Source organism: Equus caballus, chromosome 3, assembly GCF_041296265.1.
Source record: "Equus caballus isolate H_3958 breed thoroughbred chromosome 3, TB-T2T, whole genome shotgun sequence".
NCBI lineage: Eukaryota > Metazoa > Chordata > Mammalia > Perissodactyla > Equidae > Equus > Equus caballus.
This window is the reverse complement of record NC_091686.1, coordinates 53,224,697-53,247,890: the sequence shown is the minus strand read 5'-3', so window position 1 is coordinate 53,247,890 and position 23,194 is coordinate 53,224,697. Positions and strand designations below refer to the sequence as shown.

The 23,194-nt window shown below is 35.1% G+C and overlaps 1 protein-coding gene and 1 long non-coding RNA gene across 6 annotated transcripts in view; one reads left to right on the top strand and one right to left on the bottom strand.

The window, feature by feature from the left end:
* CCSER1 (coiled-coil serine rich protein 1) overlaps window positions 1–23,194 on the top strand; it is a 1,209,213-nt gene that overhangs the window by 595,545 nt on the left and 590,474 nt on the right. The gene's annotated exons all lie outside the window — the stretch shown is intronic.
* Window positions 1–23,194, bottom strand: part of LOC138923444 (uncharacterized) — a 45,580-nt gene that overhangs the window by 15,228 nt on the left and 7,158 nt on the right. Inside the window, exon 3 of the long non-coding RNA XR_011437047.1 lies at window positions 16,569–16,669. This is a non-coding gene — a long non-coding RNA (uncharacterized lncRNA). The remainder of the gene's footprint in view (window positions 1–16,568; window positions 16,670–23,194) is intronic.

Here is a 23,194-nt window from a genome sequence, read left to right as displayed (position 1 = left end):
AAAGAGGAACTTTTGGTATTTAATCAATATGACTTCTGTCCTTTTTGCATTTTCTTTCTCTTGAATGTTAGCTTATTTAATGGTTTCTCTTTTTTTCCCATTAAAAGATAATGTTTGGCATTAATGAGTGCTCAGTAAACATTAATTATTCTACCCCACTAGCCTTCATCAGACTAGTTTGTTGGTCAATATAGCTTATTCTCACTGGTTTCTTATTTAAAACATCTTTTAAAAAACTGTATTTTGAAAGCATTTTTCTCCTGTCTTTAAAAAAGAATTATTGGTAATTAAATTAATAATGTTGTTAAAACTCTTGGTATTTTTTCTCTGCCAGGAACAAGTTAGACAGGAAATGTGGGGTTTGGGACTTTGGGGGTTTTTTGTATGCTTAAACTATAAATCCTTGATTGGGTTACCTCTGTGACTGAGTGGAGCCATCTCTTTGCTTGTTAGGATTCAATTGGGCTTCCCAGGGAGAGGAGGAATAAAGAGGAAACTAGCAGTAGGTACAGAAATGATGACCCCAGGGATGAACTCACATCTGGATTGTACAGGAAACCAGTCTATTTTAGGTAAGCATTAGAGTCTGAAAGAGAAGGAGGAGGAATTTTCGGGTGCCACATGGGGTGTGGCTTTGGATGTACAGAGAAGACGCTGGGAGCTGGTCTGAGGTATCTAATTGTCAAAGAGAACCATCAGAAAATGAAGTAGGAAATAGCAAGAAATGGGCTCAACCTCAGGGGAAACACCCGACAGGAAAGAGAGAGACTTGAAGGACTCTGCCCGCTATAGGGTAAGGGCAGAGGTTCTTAGGGAATTAGTTCCCAAAGGGAATGGGTCATTCCAAGACCCCCGTGTCTAGTGTGACTACGTTCTGGTTTACATAAGACAATGCCTGATCGCCAAGTCGTTATTCCATCTGTATTAATAGTCCCCTTTCCCATGTTCAAAAAGGTAACAGTTTTCATAATAAATTGTATCCTCACTTTATGTAATACCCAAGAGATGTGTATGAGGAGACTTCTGCCTAATAGGCTATGAAATTGCTTGTGTCTTCAAAAATATCTTATGATATCCTGAAATAAGAATAAGATTTTAGGTTGTGTGAACATCTGAAGACTATTTCTAGATTTCATAAGTTCAAGGAGATGGCATCTCTTAAAAAGTCAACATAGGTTAATAAGCGTGAGTCCTTTGGAGCTGCCCTGGGCAGTTTCAGGCCCAATTCTCCTCTATGTGTTTGTATGACCTTGGGCAAATCATGTAACATCTCATTTTCTCAGTTTTCTCATCTGTGGCATAGAGGTAATAATAGTATCTACTTCATACAGCTACAGTGCAGGGTAGATGAATCAATGAAAAAAACGTGTGCTTATAACAGTGTGGCTATTTGTTGCCAAAGTAGTCCCCCTATGGTTCCAGGGAATCTGCTACCTACAGATTTCCAGCTGTTCTTTGATCTGCTGGATTAAAGTTTTATTTACAGGAGAAATTAGTAATAAACTAAAAGTAAGGTCCTTTACCAATGTTACCTAAGACTGTCTAAAGCACTCTTCAAATCTGAAGTAGTATTTACCAGCAATCGTATTTTGAGTTTTGTATATTGTTTTGCTGTTAGTACTCTAGAATATGATTTATAATTTTTAAGATTTGATCCATTCTTAAGAATAATCCTTTTTCTGTCTCATCGAAATATTTGCTAGAGGATTATATCTTTTATTTTTTCCTCAATCCTGTGCAATTGGGGCTGCTCCTTCCTTTTTTTCCCCTAAACATTGGCACCTGAGCTAACAACTGTTGCCAATCTTTTTTTTTTTTTCTTTCTTTCTGCTTTTTCTCCCCAAAGCCCTCTCATACATAGTTGTATATCTTAGTTGCAGGTCCTTCTAGTTGTGGCATGAGGGACGCCACTTCAATGTGGCCCGATGAGCGGCACCATGTCCATGCCCAGGATCCAAACCAGTGAAACCCTGGGCCACCGCAGCTCGTGAACTTAACCACTCGGCCCCTGGCCGGTCCGGGGCTGCTCCTTTCTAAGGAAATTGGAGGAGCTGACAGCCGTTGCAGTTTCTGGCTAAGAGTGCAGCAGCCAAAGGTCAGAGAGTGTCCTGAAAGGAGGCACGGGTGGCAGTGCGTGTCACCTGTTAAACAGAGGATTATATCTTTAATGAGGTAATAGGCAACTTTTCTCATATTTTATTACACCCAAAATAAATTTTTTTTCACGCTTATTTATACTTTCCTTCATCTTTTGCAGGTTTTTCCATATGCCCCTTCTTGTGTGTTTGGCCAAGCTGCTTGGTACAAAATCTTTTTTAAAGCAAATATTTTGAATTTTCTTGACAAAATGAATCTATTTAAGGAGAGTGCACATTATATTATATTCCTCTCTAGGCATAGAATCTATGTTTTACCACTTTTTTCATTCTGTAATTATTACTGCAATCCATCAGGAAAACTTAACTACCTGATGAGTCTAATAACATTGCTTAGTCTCTTGGAGCTTAAGGGTAATAATATAAAATTTATTCTTTTATATATTCAGTACTCTTGAGCCCTAGCCAAATCCTTTCAAGATTTGGTGAATTTTTCAAGCACTCTCTCACCTCATATATTATTGCACATTAGATATTCTCCAAGATATTGCTATAAATCATGTCACCATTCCAATCTCCTTTCCAGTAATATATATGTATATTTATATGTATATAAATTAATATATATGTAGCAACTAGATTTTACTAAACTAACACTATACTTCAGAGTTCTTAAATTATATTTGCTTAAGCATACATGATAAAAAACAATTTCTAAGCCCAGGGCATTGACTCATATTTTACAGCAATTATTGGCAGTAACAAATGTTGGTACCATTGAAGACAGTCCTCATTGCTCGGACTACTTTCTCCTCACTTCTTCACCCACAGCAGCCTCCTTATTCTTCCTTGAACACACAAAGTGTGCTCCTTCCTTCCAGTTATTTGCCTTGGCTGCCTTCTCAGATCAGAACATTCTTCCCCCAATTCATGTGTCGCTACCTCCTGTCTATCAAAAATTTCGCAAAAATGTTACTTTCTCAAATTCCTCTACTCTAGCCTGTTTAAAATTGCAACCTGGCCCATACATCATGTGCTCTATTCCCTATACACTACTTTCTTTTTCCATGGTATTTATTACCTTCTAATACACAACATTATTTACTTCTTTCTCTGCTTGTAGTTAATATCTGCCTGCCCCAGCCAAAATGTAAAGTGCCGGGAAATGGAGAGATTTGTTTCATTCACCCATGTATCCCTAGTTTCTGGGCAAAAGGTCAGCAAACTTTTTCCGTAAAGGGCCAGATAAGAAATATTTTAGACATTGTGGGCCGTTCAGTGTCTGTCTCAAATTAATTGTGCCATTGTGGCCTGAAAGCAGCCATAAACAATATGTAAATGATGGGTATGGCTGTGTTCCAATAAAATGGTATTTACCAAAACAGACTGTAGGCCGCATTTGGCTATAGTTTGCTGATAATGTCTGTCGCATAGAAAGCTCTTAATAAAGATTTGTTGAATGAGTGAAACAAATGTATTGAAACTAAACATATTTAAAAAGTGAGCAAAAATTACCTAACAGGTTTGCCTCTTCTTTCTTCCTAAAATTGATAGTCATCTTTTCTCAATTAAAATATTTACTCTGGACTTACTGCTCATTTTAAAGAAAAACGTTCCTCGTTCCATCAAAACTAAAAGGTATTCTTATGTATGACAGAGTACCTGAGGTACAAGAGTTACTAGGAGCATAATGAGCAGTAAAAGACTGTCCCGCACCAGGGGACAGCAAAACCCTGAGTTTGAGGTCAGTGTTTAGTATGTTGGTTGGTTTTTATTTTTAATTTAATTCCCAAAGAACAAAAGTATTTTTTCAACATTTTAAGAGATCATGATTTCTATAGTGTGTAACGTTCTTTCTTATTTCAGCTGTAAGAATAGATTTTCCTATTTCTTGAGCTATGTGTAAACCTGAGATGGTGACAGTGGGCTTGCAGCTGTTCCTTCCTCACTCTGGAGCACATTTCTAAGCAGCAACACAAATACGGACTAGTTAGTGTTGTAATGCTAAAAGTCGATTTAAAGGTGTGATTTATGAGTGTTGTTAATCATAAGTGCTCAACAGGAAAAAGGTCAAGGAAAGTAGCTTTGTCTAATCGCAGTAGAACCCTGTGAGCTCGTTCTATAACAAACTGAAAGGTGACTCAGTCACACAAAAATGGAGAATTAGTTCATCATCTCATATATAAATGTCTTTTGAAATTTATTGGATCATTTTTGTTTCTGATAACCTTCAGAAGACTTTTTCATTGCAGGAACTTTAAGGTGATGGTGTGCTCATTCTGACTAGGAGTATGTGTGCTTGTGTGTAGAAACCCTTCAGAATGGAAGTGAAATCTTTCCATCTTAAAGAAACGCATCAATGTACAGCCATGGGAGATGTGGAAAGTTTAGGTAGAGCATGCATCCTCACTGAACCTGTTTGCTGTCTTTGGAACAGAATCATTTTCTTTATGGACATTTCTTTTAACATTGTTATTTGGATTTGCCTAACTGAGATATTAATTGTGGCATTTGGCTATATCAAGATGCAGACTGACACATGGTCAGTCAGTTACCTTCATGAGAACATCTAGAATAATTGACAAAAGAGCATACATTTTAGAACTATGAAAAGCTATTAAGTTTTAAGCAATAGTAATGTATAAAACACAAAGTAGAATTTTCAGAAATAATTCATTGTAATCAGACCTGAGATGAAGGAATTGATTATTTTCTATCACATCAGCAAAAGAGATTTTATTAACTCTGTTTTCTCAGGCAGATGTAAAATGGGGTAGTCCCTTATCCACGAATAATTTTATATTAAATTAGATAATTTGTTGTTTAGACAAATTCTTTTGGCACAATTTTATTTTTTATTTTACATTTAAATAATAAACATATTCTGACATTATTACAAATTTGTTTTATTTTGGTTTAATTTTCTGTAATACTCTTTATTCCTTTGGAAACTTATTCCCACATTTGTAACACACAACTTAATTATTGCCCATATTTTCTTAACTGCTATTACAGAGGTTGTATTTATTCATTTGTTTAATTATTCATTAATCATTCACCAACACGTTGAATGTTTACTTTAAGTCAGAACCTGGGAATCAAAAGAAGGGTAAAATATGATTCCTATACTTAAACCATTATAGTCTTATGGGAACTATAAATATATGTTAGTAAACAAATTTTTTCAATTCAGTGTGAGGAATGCTGGGGCAGATGTAAGCACAGGCCGTGTGGGCATGTCATCAGGGGAGCACCTAATACAGCCTGTGACAGTGTCCATCAATTTCCCCTTGGTCCTGATAGGGAGACCTTGACCTTTGTCACTTAACATCTCAGAAGTCTCCCACAGGATCTTGCCCTTGCTATAGATTCTTTCCTCATCATCTCAAAATATTTTCTTGTATTGCTTTTTCATCCTGTATTAAATCCAAAATTGTTACAATTTTATTATTTCCGTGTGTCATTTCTCAATTTTCTCTTGTTGAACGCACATTCTTTTATATTAGAAATTTTCTGTAGCCCCATCTTGTATAGAATAATAAACATTTGCTTCACCAGACTCAATCTGTATTAATATTTCCTTTAGCTTTCTTAGTTTGACATATTTTCAATGTAAACTTACATATGTATACTTTAAAAAACAAGGGAAAAACAACAAGAAAAGTAGCAAGAATTCCACAAAACGTTGTAAAAATAACATTGTAATTCAAGTCAAATAGACACTGTGGGTAGGCAACATTTCCATGGGTCTTTTCATAAATTTTTTCAGATTTTATGTTTTGATCTGTTTGCTGTTTTTTAGTTTCTGCCATAGATATGCAGTTTTTATTTTGATGATTTTTTTCTTTTCTCTTTCCTATTATTCAAAGATCTCCACTGATAAATAATATATGTAAGTATGCATATCCCAACAGTATATTTGTTTTTTAAACTTAGTATATAGTAGTCGTATCATAATTAGATAAGACAAATACTTGCCATTCTGCTTAGAAGATTTTTTTAAGGCAGATTATCATGGATTGTTCTTTATGCTTGCTGTATTTGTAATTTGTCTTATGCAGTCACAGGAATTAATAATTCATAACTGTATGTTTGCTAAGTGTAAATACTATGTGAGGTAGTAGGAACTGATGGTTCAAGAGGTGAGCGCATAGCAGCAACGAGGCAAATCTACATCAGTTCACTGTAAAAATGACACTCAAATATTGTCAGTTTTACAGGAATTGTAGCTGGAAGCTAAGGGCAGAAAATAACCCTAAGATATAGATAGCAGTAGGGGAAATATTTTAAAAAGTATTAAAGGGTAGTATAAATATAAGAAAATTTCTTTCTTCCCCCAAGATAAAGACACAGTAAATGAAATCCCTTTTTTCCAAGCTTGACAAAGCTGAAATTTTCCAAAATAATCTCTTCTCCTTTTCTAGTCTTTATTATTTAAATGCAGAAGCTTAAAGTGATTTTGATTTACTTACAACTCATTCTTGCTATTCAGAATTAAGTCCCAGCAGAAGACCTAATGATGGTCAGTTAATAGATCATTTTATTTTATGATCAGATGCATGGCTTTTCCTCAATAAGGCAAACACTTTCAGAAAACATCCAGAGGATCAAACTCTGAAGTAGCCAAGGTGAACACAAGGAACTCTATAGATGCCTACTTTAACCGTCAAGATTCTGCCCCTGATTGGAAACACACAATCAGAATTCTAGATTCTTACCAAGGATGGACATCTTGACCTTTTTATGCTAATCACTGTTAATTATAGAGTCTTGCCTGAAGTACGTGGAAGCCTGTCTAGTTCTCTAAATGGTCAGAATTTTACCCTTGATCCAATTCAGCCCATAAGAAACTATGCACTTATACTACATTATTTTGCCTACTTATAGAACTTATTTCCTCTGATTTGACATTTACCATCCTCCATTTAGCCACTGAACTAGATTGCTCTTTAACTTTGGGGCACTGTGAATATTAAAATTGAATGTGTTTCTTTTTAAATTGTCATTGTTAGATTAAATGTGTAGCCCATCTAGTAATTGTACATTACTATGTGGCATGCCTTTCTGTGCATGAATATTACTTCTCCTCTTTTGATTTGTCTATCACTTCCTTTCTTTATGACATTCGGAAATTTATTTTATCCCTCAACATACATATAAACTTTGTCAAATCCTTTGTGGAAGACTGTGCTGGTCATGGTCCTGTCAAGAGACAGAAACTACACAGTAATTTGGACAGAAGTTAATATAAAGAATTACTAACTGTATTAGTAGATTCAGGTAATGCAGCATTAGCTAGTATATAGTGGAGAACTCTAAAATATGAAGAAATAGCAGATATAAAGAGGAGATGCTGTTCCTAATGTTACCGAACCAGGTTCGTTTTTGCCCACCGCCCAGAAAGCCAAACACCGAGAGGACGAGATTGCAGCAGAGAGAGCGTTTAATCACAAGGCAGACACATGAGGAAGCAAGAGCATGAACCTCAAATTCACTTCCCAGAAAATAGGAACTCAGGGATATTTATGGGATAGGGAGCAAGGTGGTCTGAAGTGTGGAGAGAGGTGACTGGAGGTGAGGTAATTGATGATGTGCACAAGCGCAGTCAGACTTCTTGCCTCTTCATAGCCCCCGCGTTCACAAATTAGTGGCGTTAGTATGATCTGAGGGTAGAGGTTTTAGCCTCTTCACGTCAAAATGTTGCTTATTGGATATCTGCGCGGGCCCAGTTGATGAGTTGGTGGTCTCAACTGGCCGGAAGTGGACAAGAAGATCTTATTCCTGAAAAACCGCTCACACACCTATGACCATGGTGACCCAGGCTCCAGGAAAATGTTATCTGTAGGAGGCTAGTGGGAGTCAACATATTGCCTAAGCAGCACAGATTATAATGGGTGGGTTAAACAGCTAAAAGGTATAATCGGTAATTGCAAAGAGGGAAAAAACCTTTAGTTTCTAGCTACTTAATCATCAGTGGCTGGCTCTCTGCCGGTTTCACTAAGACTGAGATAAAGCAACCACAGAAGAGTCCACCTGCCCCCAGGCTGAGATCTAGACTTTGTTGGAGAGAGCAAACCTATGGCTCACCAAATGGCAGAGAAGTCATCATGGCGCTGCACTGGCAGAATTTACTAAAAGTATGCTTTCTGGTACTTGTTGGAAATCCTCCCTTTAGAGTGTTGGGGAGTGCTGTTCATGTGGAGTAGCTTGGTGAAAGCACTCTTCTACAAGACTACTTAAGAGGGCTACTGGGGGAAGCTTCCGGCCACTGAGTGCTCCTAGCTGTCATGCATTGCAGGAACTGGGCAGTGGGGAAGACGTGGTGCTGCAGAAGCCAAATGCTACAGAAGCTGCCTAAACTCTCCGAGCCTAGCTCTGTCGAAACTGCTCACATTGCAGAAGCCTGTTGAAAGAGCACATTGGAATCAGGAAGTAAAACACCTTTCTCGTGCAATGTCTCTCTAGCATATTATACTGATAAAGCTTAACATCATGCTGGCTGGCAAAGGAAGAATATTTAACAGCCCAACTCCAGTTTTGTACAAAAGGCAATAAAGGGTAAATTTGGAGCTGAACGACAATTAACTGACAACTGGCCCAAAATCCTTGTCTTGAACAAATAATTGTGTCTTTGCTTTAATTTGACTGTATGTGATTTGCAGAATAATCTACAAAGACTTTATGTACAGAAAAGAAACTAATAATCTTATTGTAGAACAACTCATAGATATGATGGTTTAGAGCTCTCTCTAGGTTCTGGCAAATGTAGTTATTTGCCCCAAGGCTAGTGATTTGAGAGAGACCTTAAGCTGCTTTCAAGATCAAAGATGTGTAGTCATACAATGATTCAGGAGGGCTTTGGGCAGGAGCAAGACAGAATGCAAATAGAAAGTAAGAAATAAAAAAAGGCCAAGATTTCATCGTGTACAGCATCAAAACAACAGCAACAACAACAGAGAAAAACAAAAGCCTGAGGTCTCTCTCCTGCCTCTGTTCGTATCCTACCACTCTACTGTGCCTTTCAGAGATTGTTACTTTTTTATAATATGGCCTTCATTTTCAAGAATTTAAAAATAACCTTCTTAGGAAAAAAAGGAACTCAATGAACCAAAGCAGTGCTGCTATAATTTGTTTTACTAATTAATAAGTCCAAGGAAATCAGACAAGACGTAAGTGTAAACAAAATTATAATTAAAAATCCAATTTAACATTTAAGCTAAGAATGAATTATTATTTCCGATCCGTAAGTTATTGATCCATTTCATGGGGCCACCTTGAGTTTTCTCTGTGCTTTTGTTTTAACCTTTATAGCTGAAAAACACATTTTTAGCTGTGTAAGCCAATACCTGTAAAGACCATATTTCAGTAAAGATTTTGTGTATTAAAATGAAAACAACTGAGAAATGAACATATTGGTTTACACTGAAAGAGTTTGAAAGAGCAACCCTATATATACTTTGGATGGTTCTGAGTAATAATACATAGAGTTTCTAATTTCTTGTACTTCACATTTCACAAATGGGAACCCCTACATTAGTAAGACTTTTATGGTTGCTGAGGAGATAAATTCAACTAGGCTTAAGGAAAATGGATTTGCTCATGAAAACCAAGGAAAGGTATAATTGTGTAACTGTAGGAAGGAAAGGATGCAGCCCACTCTTTACACTGATACAGATCAGTGAGCTCATTTATCTGTGAGGTATTCCTTAGCACTTACTATCCGCATGTCAAAAGGAAAGCCCAGAAAAGCCTCTAGTGTGGCTCCTGACCTCAATGACTATGAAATACTATTTACTTCAGTTTAACAAATGCATAGTGAGCTCTTGACATATTCCAGTCACTCTTCAAGGAGCTGGAGTTACAAAAATGAGTAAGAGATGATCCACATTTCCAGAGAAGTAGTAGTTGATTTCCGCATATTATGGTTATCAAATATTTCATGGATATATTGGGATTTAATTTGGATCATGAGGAAATGATAGTCTTTAGTTACATGATTAGAAGAAGGTTCATATTGGGTTAATAGTGTAAACTGGCATAAAAGTTCAAAAGTGATGTTTAGGGAATCTGGAGTAAACGAATTTGGCTAGAATGCAAAGCCTGGATAAAGCTAAAAAGCCAGGAAGGAGCATCTTCCATACTGGAATTAGGAGACTAGATTTATTCAAAGTAGTTGCTTCTCTCAAATTCTAAAAGGGAATATTTCAAGCGGTTGTTGCTTTGTTATCACTCAGATCATGTCTTATAAGCAATTATAGGTTCTCTGCGTAAGGTCATTGTTTACATTGCTATTTTATTTTAGGAAAGCATGTGCTACCTACTGCCAGGGAGCTACAATAAAATGTTTTAAGAGTCTGTTACATAATGCTCCAGTCTCGGACGCTTCCCTAAATTCACTTGGCTGGCGTATGGCCCATGGACTCAGCTTCCTCTCCTGTCCTCTAAACCTCTAAACCCTATGGCTGCTTCCACACTCAGTTGTGCAGGTGAAATCATCCTCTTTACCCCTTTTCTTGAGGGCCAAAACAGAACATTCAGAACTTTTATTAATTTAAAAATTATCAGTGTTAGTTATGGTGTTTTTCCTATTGTCTTTAGTTACTCCTTTTGCTTTAGTTCTCTCGAGATCGCACAGCACCACTCTGTCTTTTACCGCCACTGCTCCCTCCATCCTTGGTAAAGACAAAGGACAAAGCATAGTTTGGGAACCTTACCACTATCTGCTCAATCAATTTGTGTTTTGACTTTTATTTTTTGGACTAAATCAAGCTTCTGGGATGAATGTAGAGCCACTACACATAAATATTTTGCTTCTGATGTCATTTACTCCTGCAAGAATTAAGGCCAAAGGAAATCAAAAAACAAGTTTGGATATTAAATCTTATAACTGGTTTCCACCCTTGACATTTCTTTTTTTGCATTTTTATGTAATGCAATTATTATTCATAGAGTTCTTCAATAATTTTTACTTAAAATTATTTGTCTACTGGTTTCTATCCCTAAAATATGATAAAAAATATTTTTTCTTGGAGGTATGTGGTATTCATTAACTGGTAAGTTTACGTTGTGACTTTGCTATCAATTAGATATCCATTTGCTACCTCTAGATCTTGAAATGATAAGAAATAATTATTTTGAGAGCACGTCATACAAAGAGAAAGGCATTGTTTTTGGAGTCAGGCAAACTTCAACATTTATTAGTTGTGGTATTTTAAATATTTATTTTCTGCCTCAGTGTCTTCATCTATGACATGAATAATGACATTCATTCACTCATTCATTCAGTATTTTCTAGCAACTGATGTATGTAGGAACTGTGTTAAGCAACAGCAAATGCAGAGAAAGGATAAAATGTGATCACTGCATTTAAGACACTCATATTGCTACTTCTCAAATTCAATTACATAACCTATGCAAAATATACAGTACACATTCAGCTAAATTTGGTTATTTCCTCTCTCTCCCTTTCTTCTCTTTCTGCCGTGCTAATTCTAAGATACAGCTCCGTGTTGATTGGCCTCAGCACATTTGGTATCTTCCTCGTTATGTTTTGTTTGGATGAGCTAATGTTCGTTTTTAATTTCTAATGCATTTGCTTTACTTAGAAATGTTATTGCTGCAGTTTTGCAAGATTATTTTACAAGATACTTTAATTTCTGGAAAATAATGTACAAACATTCATTTGAAAATTAATTTTTAAAATTATGTTTAATTTTAAAATCCTTGGCTTGTATCTGCTGATAGGCTCACTTAAACAACTTACGGAGTAATTTCGAAATTTCAAAAACGACTGTGGCAATTAGGATGAGTTTTGTGGAGAATAATGTGTGTCTGATAGATTTATTCCTCTGGGATAGCATGCTATCTTTTATAACATAGTATAATTATGGAAATAACCATTTTCCCAGATCTAATTGCAGTGTGGTGTAGAATTCTGGGAAAGGAATCCAGTGTTAAGATCTAACCCTGTTTCTCACTCATGTTAGTTTATTAGCTTGTGACTTTAGATAATTCACTTTATCTCTTTTTTCTCAATTTCCATCTGTTAAATGGAAATAATGGTATCTCTGTATCTTCATAAGGTTGTTGTCCCCTTGAGCATAGCTGTCCACGTTACGATTTGAGCAAAGCAGAAAGAAATATTCACCTCAATAAAGTGTTTCACAAATGGCTAAATTAAAAATGGATGCCTCTGACGGCAGAGCTTACTAGGCTTTTTCAATTTCCCGGATACAGATTCTAATGGCTCTTTAGATCAAATAAGACAATCTGTACATATAGACCCTTCAGCTTGAGTAGTCATATATAAAGTTAAGCATTTTCAATTTCTGTTTTCCACAAGGTAAAATTATTTATTTTAAGGAAGGTAAATACTTTGTATTTGAAAATTATTATCTGTAGCATTTCAGTTATTATGTGGAATAAATATTGTTATTCATATGTTGATATGACTTTTCCACTTCAAAGTGGTATCTATAAAGGGAGACAACACATAACAAATTGCATTTCTTCCTTTGAGTGTGTCTATAGTCACAGTTGCAAGAAAGGGTAATGTGATATCACTATATAATTTAGAAATCAGAATTGGAATTATGGCAAGTACTCTAAAGAAGTGATATAACTGATACGTTTTTCTGAAGAAATGATTCTTCCCTGTACGTTTGCTTATCATCTTTTCCTGCTGTGGGAGGAAGAGAGAAGGGGTGAAATAGAAGGAAGGAGGGAAGGAGGAAGAGCTGAGGGAAATAGTGGCTTTATCAGGTTGTGTGTAAAAGGCGACTGCATAGAGCTCTTGAGAAATAACTGAAAGATCAAAAGAAATTTCAGAGTGTGTTCATGGTTTTCACATGGTTGTGGCACCCACTTGACATTTATGCTTTAAATTAAAAGAGAAAGGTCAGAATGCAAAATGAATGTCTAATTTTGCTAGTCTAATGTTCGAAGTGGTAGAAATGACCAGTAACCAGGAAAGTTTCCCATAATATAGCACAAAGAATATTGGACCAGATCCAGTCCATCTCTGACAAACCATTTTTGTCAATCTACAGAATTCACTTAATTTCTCTTTTCCTTAATCTTCTCATGTGTAATGGAAAAATGTGTAATATAATTTTAGTCGTTTTTAAACTAATGTTATACATTTCACATTGTCTGTGAAGAAAATGTTATAGAACACTCAGTATAAGTACAAATTTTTAAAAGTATATTGACTGAATTTCTTTATCCCTTTCTTTGTGAGGGGAAAGGCTCTTTCCTCTAATGAACCTTTATCATCATAAAACATCATGATTTCTGATTCATGTAAATAATCAGAATTTGGATTTAATTGTTTTCCTTATGATGCCTGTTTATATGATTGTTTTCATGCTATTCACAAAAATTATTTTTCATATAATTTGTACTTCAATTTTATATTTCTCTGTGATGTTATGGTTCAAATAACTATATAGTTTTTGCAGCAGTTCTCAAGTCGTTGTTTTCCTTTACCATATTATGTGGTATAAATGTTATTTGATGTAAAATGCAGCAATAGATTGAGTTAGGCAACAAATCCTAAACTTCTAGTTTAATATGTTGTCTTTTAGAATCTGTTAAGACTTGTTAGATTAGAAAGTAAACTGAAGTTACTTTAGATATTTGTCCTTATTGAAATGAGTGAATGTGTATTTATTTTTAACATGGATTTTATTTTACATGTATAGTTTAGTACTCAAATAGATAAGACTAAACTAAGGCAGTTGTATTTAAAAATGTGATAGGGGCTGGCCCTGTAGCCCAGTGGTTAGTTTCGCACGCTCCGCTTCAGCAAGCCTGGGGTTCATCGGTTTGGATCTTGGGTGCGGATCTACACACCGCTCATCAAGCTATGCTGTGGCAGCATCCCACACAGTGGAACTAGAATGACTCACAAATAGGATATTCATGTATGTACTGGGGTTTTAGGGAGAAAAAAAAGAGAGAGAGAAAGATTGGCAATGGATGTTACCTCGGGGCCAATGTTCCTCACACAAAAATATAAACAAATAAATAAATAAAAATGTGATATATTTGTAATAAAACAGGATTGATTTTGAATAATAAATGCTTCCGTAGATTTGAGGCAAGAAAACATGAAACTTTGCCTCAAAATTAAAAGTCTTGTGCTTCAAAGAGTACTATCAAGAAAGTGAAAAGACGACCCACAGAACGGGAGGAAGTATTTGCAAATCATACATCTGATAAGGGACTTGTATCAAGAATGTATAAAGAACTCTTATAATTCAAATAATAAAAGACAACCCAGTTTTAAAGTAGGAAAAAGCATTTCTCAATAGAAGATATACAAGCAGCCAATAAGCACATGAAAACAATGCTTAACATCATTAGTCATTAGGGAAATGCAAACCAAAATCACAATGAGATACCACTTGACACCCACTAGGATGGCTATAATAAAGTAGATAGACAACAACAAATATTAAGGAAGATATGGAGAATTTAGAATCCTCATACTTTGCTGGTGGGGAAATAAAATGGTGCAACTGTTTGGAAACAGTTTGACAGTTCCTCAAAAAGCTAAATATAGAGTTAACATATGAGCCAGTAATCTACTCCTAGGTATATACTCAAGAGAGTTGAAAATATGTGTCCACTAAAAACCTGTACATGGTATCCATAGCAACATTATTCATAATAGACAAGGTGGAAATAACACAAGTGTCCATCAAATGATGCCTGGATAAACAAATGTGGTATATCCATATAGTGGAATGTTACTCAGCCATAAAAAGTAATGAAGTTTTGGTACATGCTACAACATGGATGAAACTTTTTTTTTTGAGGAAGGTTAGCCTTGAGCTAGCATCTGCTGCCAATCCTCCTGGTTTTTTTGTTTGTTTGTTTGTTTTGTTGAGGAAGACTGGGCCTGAGCTAACATCCATGGCCATCTTCCTCTACTTTATATATGTGGAATGCCTGCCATAGCATAGCTTGATGAGCAGTGCATAGGTCCACATCCGGGATCTGAACCTGTGAACCCCGGGCCACCGAAGCAGAACGTGCAAAGTTAATGGCTGTGCCACTGGGCTGGCCCAACATGGATGAAACTTGAAAACAGCTAAGTGAAAGAAGGCAGACACAAAAAGCCATATACTATATTATTTCTCTTATGTGAAATATCCAGAATAGGTAAATCCATACATACAGAAAGTAGGTTAGTGGTTGCCAGAGGACGTGGGAGTGGGCAATGGAGAATGACAGCTAATGGATATAGAGTGTTTCTTCAGGGTGAAGAAAATGTTCTGGAATTACATAGTGGTGATGGTTGTGAAACTCTGGGATTATGCTAAAAATCACTGAACACTTTGAAAACGTGAATTTTATGGTGTATTAATTATAACAATAAAAATTTTTAAATATAATGAATAAGTATTTTTGAATTGGAATATGTGCTGTTCAGGAAATAAACAGGATACAAAGATAGAAATAATTAAAGGGGATAATTTAAAAAGAAATTAGGTTTGTTTTATCAGAAGCAGAAAAAGCTTTCAAATTTGGTATTGAATGCACTGTTGTCTACTAAAGATATAAGACGTTAAAATTTGAACTAAATCAGAAACCCAAATGCTAAGTATTGGGGGATGTAATGTGTATTTAAATCAGTCCCTGAAGGATTTGCAGCTTACGATTCTAATGAATAGATTTCAAAAGCAATAACACAATATTATCATGTATAATGCTTAATGTTCCAGTGTGATAGACATGCAGCTATAGAATTATGCTTATTCTACTCGTTTAAGTAACTGAGAGGTTACATTTTAGGATCAAAAATAATCTTATAAGTAAATATTTAAAAAGCTATGGAGTTTTCATATTTTAAAAACACACCATTGCAGTACATTAGGTTGTTTAGTACTTAGTTTTAATAAATTAGTAGGTTTTGTTTAAAGTCAGAGAAGTTACAGATATTAACCATTTAAAATTTACACAAGTGTCAGTGAGAAGACATTAAAATAACTTTTTAGAGGTATCATAATTTGATTAACTTGAAATTTCCAATAATAATTTTAAATTTGCATAATTTTTTGAATTTTCTAGTGCACCTTGTAAAAACCATGTCTCATTTGACCCTCACACAATCTGTGAGATAGGGCATGGAGCTATCATTCCTCAATTTTTACCAGTGAGGAAGTAGGGAAAGTGAGATTAAATGTAATATTGCATAGCTGGATGAGTTATTATAAAGCCAGGATGGAAACCACAGATCTCCTAATATGGCGCTCCATCTATGTTGTTTGTCTGTTAGAATACTGTTGGTGGAGCACAGGCATTGCTGGGGTGAGAGAAGGGCAGGATGACGAGAGACTAATAGTCCAGAATAATGATTTGATAAAGAATAAAATAAGAACAGGTAGTTCAGAATCTAACAAGTAAAAACTGAAAAATATAAATAATTTATTGAACAATTACTACACACATTTCTGAGCACATTACCTTGTAAGAGTTTTGTGAAGTAGGATTTAGCTATTTATTAAGAGACTCAGTGGTGAACATGATGTAATCTACACAGAATTCGAAATATATTACGATGTACACTGAAAAAAAAAAGCAAACGGATTAAAGTTGCCTTAAAGAAAGTTGTATACTATCAGTTCATTTAGAGTTCTGAATTGCATTCTAAATCAGGAAATAAAAAATGTCCAAACCTAAAAAACAAACAAAAAAAGAGACTCAGGAGGTTCTCAGATTAAAGATATATGTTATCAATTAGATACCACATGTGCTTTAAAGTTGTCTGGGCTGCTGCTATGTTCCCACGACTAAAAAATAATGGTGTAAGTTAGAAACAATGTACCATATGATCCCTCTTCTCAAATGAAAATCAGTTACTCCCTAATGAAGCATTTCAGTAAAGCATTTTGGCTGTTTCCCAAATAAATCAGAATTCCTTGTTTCTATTTAGGAATGACAATTAATCTAATGGTGGCCCCAGTTTTTGATGCCCCCCTCATGCCTTATGTGACTATAAATCTACTTCCATCTTTTAAGATAATAGAATGTCACAATATAGTGCTCTTAGCTCGTTCTGCCAAGCATGAGACATCCTTTAGCATCTCAAGATGAAATGATGACACTTTTACTTTACTCCAACCATCCTACCTTCAGGATGCAAATCAGATAATGTAACATGAGGACAAAAAGGCTATTGTTTTAGGACAAAAGTTGCAGGTTAGAAATGGGCCTCCATTCTGTGTTATGTAGCTGGGCTCCAAGAGAAGACAATTACTGTTAAATGTATTAATGTTCTCACCAGACTGGCCTGGTTTGGAAGTGAAGCGACTCTTTGCCACATCAAGGTGTCTTCTCTTCCTTTTATTATCATGCTGTAGATTTAGCAGATAGAACCTGGCTAGTACTTCCCACCCTTGTTATTGCTAGAGTGCAGTATTTTTTGCCTTTAGGGGAATTCCTAGATGTAACACTTCCCCTTATTTTATTTTCCTTAGAAATTATCTTATTAACATTTTATTCCTATGAGGTACCAATAGTAAATACATTATTCACGGGAATCATTATTTTCTTCTGCCTCACCAGTTCAGTAACTATTTTCTCTTTTCAATCAGATTATAGATACTTTTACACATCACATCTCATTAACTGCTAATAGAAGAATAAATGTGATCATGCATATTCCTATTATACACCCTTGTTCTTTCCCTTATCCCTCATTTTTCTTATCCCTCATCTTGTGACTGTCTGAAATAATGCTGTACATTTGAAGGTTGTAACATACTCAATTAGAGAAAAAGAAGGAATGAATGAAAAAGAAGAAGGAAGGGAGGAAGGGGAGGAAAAACACTTTGTTAAATCTTCACTTCCTAACAGTTGATACCTACATTTTGCTGACTCTGAGGAGCAGAATTGTAGTTCCGTGTAGCAATACTTTGTCATCAAAGTACGAGTGAATGCCCTTTAGTGCTTAGGTGACCAAGAGAATTTCTTCTGGACCAGGCTTTTTCCTGCTTTGTTCCCCCCTGCTTATCACTCTTTACTGAGTTTTCTCTACCACAATGTTCTGTGCTGGGATATGACTTTGTTGTATGAGGGGTCTTAGTCTCCATTTTCTCCTTGTGAACTTGCTTCCAGTTCACCATGCTAATGTTTTCACATTTTTCCACAAACCATTGTTTGCTTTCCGTAGTTACTGCTTAGCATTGGTTTCAGTGTGCTTGCTTAGTGCTCCCCTTCTGCTTCCTAAGCAGGGTGCTCTGTACTTGCTTCCTATATGCCTCTGTGATAAGCAGATTTTTTTCATTCTGCAATTTTTGTCAGAAAAAGAAAAAGTTTGATTTGAGTTGCAAGTGAAAAGCAGATCTAAAGATGCAGTAACATTCCCTGAAAATCTGAGAGCAGTGGTATTTCTTCCTGATTATTGCTCTTTCCAGACCCAAGGTATACTCTCTGGCGCAATACGTGTTTGGGCATGGTCTAGAGCCGGTCACATGAGATACCTGCTCTGCTATGCCATGTCCGTCATGCTTGTAGGCTACAGATATCACGAATATCTTCATATAGACTATGTTACAAAAGACTTGTAATTAGTGACATTTCTATGACCTAGGCTAGGTATTCTGAAAAGATTTTGGCTGTTAATATAAAATATTAAGACAGATATTTTTCCACATGCCTGGAAACATTTTGAAGTTATAAGACCCTTAGATTTCTGTTATATTTTTTTTGTTTTAATCTAAGCAACGATTTATTTTGATGAATCCAATGTGTTCTTTTCTTTGTGAAATCGTAGAAAATAGGTGTTATTTTATAAACATAGTAATTGTAATACAGACAAGTCAGTTGCTTAAGGACAAGGAATTGTATACTGACAGGGACAGGCTAGAATTTAACTTCTAATTATCACTCAAAAACTGAAAACCTCTGTCATAGTTATGGTTAAGGATAGAGAATGAGGAAGAGAATATCAAAAAGTCTCTTTAGAATTTTCTTTAAGGTTACTTCATTTCAATTTGACATAGTTTTATTTAGTCAGAGTTGGCATTTTGAGCAGTGAAAAGACAATTTCATCTTCAATTGAACATTAATTCATCCTAATTAGAAGTTAGGAAGTCATGTGACTGCAACAGCTGAGCAAACATGGCGTATCTGAGGGGATTTTAAAATGTGTACCTTCAGACTCTGATATGCCTGATACCTTTGCTGGCAGTTTGCTGTTGGTTATGAAAACACTCTTGTTAAGATTTAGCATCTCATACACTAATATAGGCAGCTAGTGGACATATGGTCCATCAATAATAGAGTGATTTGTATTATCTCTCTAGCATCATACCCATTTTGCCTCACTACACAGCTCTATAATTGTTTCAGTATGAAAGACACTGTAAGTCATATATTTAATTAAATTTCTAGGGGACAATTAAAAAACAACAACACAACCTTATCATCTCATTTTCCTTTATGTCCTCATCTCTCTTCCATATGCTCACTCATGTTCTACTTTCCCTTTCTTTTTTCTTAGCCCTCACTTCCTTCCTCTCCTTTCACAGTGGCTAGTGCTGCTACCTTATAAAACTACAGATAATTAAAAGTCATTTACTGATGTGACTAATTTGCTTTGAGAAAATATTTGAGCGTGTTCTAAATGAGTTAGTAGTTGAAGTAATGAAGCAAATTACAAAGGCAAAGCAGCATTAATCTTATTTTGCAAAGGGTCTTTATAGTCCCTTCCCAGAACAGGATGTCTGCATATGAAAGAAAATGAACACAGAAGAGCAGTGAGATCATTTATACAGACATTAGCCAAAATATTCACCCATAATTTGGAATCTAATTATTAGTCCCCTCCTACTTTTTCAAATATCTTTTATTTTTCTTGTTAAGGTAACCCATCATGTTTAGACAAGTTTTAGGCTACAATTTGTATCTACAGCATAAGAGGTTTCCCAGTGGATAGAAAGTCAGTTTCTTAAGATGCTGTGTATCTAACCAGAGTTTGCATAGGATAAACGCTACTCTCACGTCCCCATTTTTTCTCACTTAGACCATTTAATTAGCTGGGTTCCTTCCATCCGCACGCCATTCCCCTCCTACTGTACACTATTCAGTGTGCTGTACTCCATCCAGAAGACTTTTGATGGCTTATCTATTGCTGGTATGTGAGAGATTTATCAGACAATTCATAACCAAACCTCAGAATACCTTACTAGTGTTATCTCCTGCCGTACACCCCCATGCACATTATGTTCTTACAACAACTCCGCTTTAGGGAACAAAGAAGCTGAATTCAGTATACAGCTAATCATCTTTGAGACATTTATCAATGTTTAAATTCTTTTAAATTACTAAGGAAACTTTTAAACTTTGTCTTACTACAACCTATAGGAATGCAAAAACTTTGTGTTCCAAACCACCCATCAAAATTCTCTTAATTTGTGAAAACCAAAGAGATTTCCTCATTTTTATTCCTATTTCATATTTTATTAATATCATAATTCTTTAAATTTCCCCAAATTTTTATTTTTATATTTAATTGTAAATATATCTGTTTTTTAGATATTTTTCTTAAGTCTGTTAAGATTTAGGTTACTTTGCAAGATGCTATTTTTCAGTTCTTCTTTTCTAGGCAACTTTGAATGGGATGCAAAACAAAGAATACCAGAATGTTGAGAAGTACTTCTTCCAAATAGATGTCCAAATACATCTGAGTTTGAATAATGGCTTTGGTGTTACTAGCAGGATGACTCTGGCAAATTATTTAAATTTCCTGAATCACATGTGGAAAATGGTGGCAATAATATTCTGCCACATAGTGTGTCGAAAAGGTTGACTTGATGTGTTTAGTTAATCCTCAGTGTATGTCAGTTATTATCAATGATGATTATTATTAAGTTTATAAAATATGTATATAAGTAAATATTTTATTTGCCTAGGCTGGGAAGGAATATGAAATTAGAACTAGTCAGTGTTGTAATACTAAAGCCGATACAAAACTATTGAAGTAGTATTGAAAAAATCAAAACCAAATGAACTTGTTTTCTGTTTTTTATGAGCATATATTTACATGCTGCTTCAAAATAGAATTAAAAAATTTTGTCATCAGTAATTTAGGTAAGCATTTTGAAAAACATTATATGTACTTTTGATGCATGTGCAGTTAAAAAAAGGGAAGCAGGTGGAAAGTATAGTGCTAACTGAGGTCTGTAATGTTTAAAATATGAAGTTTATAATGATTCTAGTTGGTCTTATTTTTAGAATACAGATTATAATGAGGCTGTTTATATATTGACAAGTTTTGTGTGTGTATGTATGCACATGTGAAATACACATATACATATATATGTATATATATATGTATCTTTTGAATTATTTTGCATGTATATAACAAAAAGCTTCCCCAGGTGCCTGAGTGAAATAATATTCTGCATTTTACAACGTCCTTCACAAGAAGAATAATATCTCTATTTACTTTGTTATTTCCTGTTAAGGATACCAACAGTCACTTTGGACAATGGCGATCATAGTAATAATATTTATAGTAGCTAATATTTATTGAGCTCGTGTCATGTACCAACCATAATCCTAAAATTCTCTAATTTATGTAAAAATGTAATTATTATAACCTTTCTATAAAGTTTAACCATTTTATAGAGGAAGAAACTAAGACCAAACTGCTTTAGAAGTGATTTAAACATAGTAACTATAATTTTCCTTAAAAACAGCCTTAAATTTATAAAAATATTCATTGATCTCTATTTTTCTACAAATAGGTTCTTGACGTCTTCTAGATGCAAGGCTGTGAGGCACATGTGAATTATTGTATTCTACAGCCTTTCCTAAACTCAAAGAGGCATTTTTGGCTGGATTGACACCAGCCTACCTGAGAGCAGTAAAATAATTGTTTGTCTCTATTGGAAAGTAAAGTGTGCATGTTGAACTGTAATGAGCAAATAAAAACATGAAACTTTATGTGATGAATTAATAGCAAAGAATAGAAAGTTAGACTTAGCAACTTTTTACGTTTAGATTTTCATGTTGATATTAGAGAGACAGTGAGTAAAGATGCTTAACTGAGCATGTCACTTCATTTAGAAATGAATGGAATTTTATATCAACAATGTAGTATATATGTAGACTTTCAGATGGAATACTGAGAATTATTTTCATTAAGAAAAATAATCAAATGGCTACTTTAGATATCAATTTCTGTGGTTTTATGTTGTACTAATGGATGAAAAGTTTAATCAGTATGATCCTATCTTTATAAAAACTTAAGGATTATTTCTGCCTTCATTGGTCTCTTTCTCCTGTAATTTAGCAACTAATTCTATGGTTGTATAGTTCTACTAATTATTGTCTCACATGTTATTTTTACCTCTTTAAGTAGATTGCACACACCTGACTATATATTTATGCTTTTGTCTTTCCTGTGGGGTTAAATAAATCCTCTGCACATAGTAGATGGTCAATAATTTCTTCATAATTAACTCAAATTGTAAACAACAGGTTTTGATTACAAACTTCTCTTACAGACCCTTTGCTTTAACTCTTCAAATCAACATAATTAGTAATGTTTAAAATTTTGACAAATATTAAAATAAGGTATCCATTGTTAAATAGTTGCCGTGATTTCCAGATTTTCTAAGTAGGACTCAAATTTCCTTGAAAACTCTTATCCAACGTATGTGTCTGATTTTCATTTTTGATGTTCAACTCTTGTCAAAATGGTATTTACTTTTAATATACCATCCTGAGCTCTGATTGTAAACAATTAATATTCTCGTGCTCACATCATTATTATTATTTTTTTTTTTTTGAGGAAGATTAGCCCTGAGCTAACTACTGCCAGTCCTCTTTTTGCTGAGGAAGCCTGGCCCTGAGCTAACATCGTGCCCATCTTCCTCTACTTTATATGTGGGATGCCTACCACAGCATGGCATGCCAAGCGGTGCCATGTCTGCACCTGGGATCCGAACTGGAGAACCCTGGGCCACCGAGAAGCAGAACATGCGAACTTAAACGCTGCGCCACTGGGCCGGCCCCATCAGATCACTATTTTTAAAAATTATGAGACCCTGCATGATTTGTTATGCCTTTTGACCAGCAAT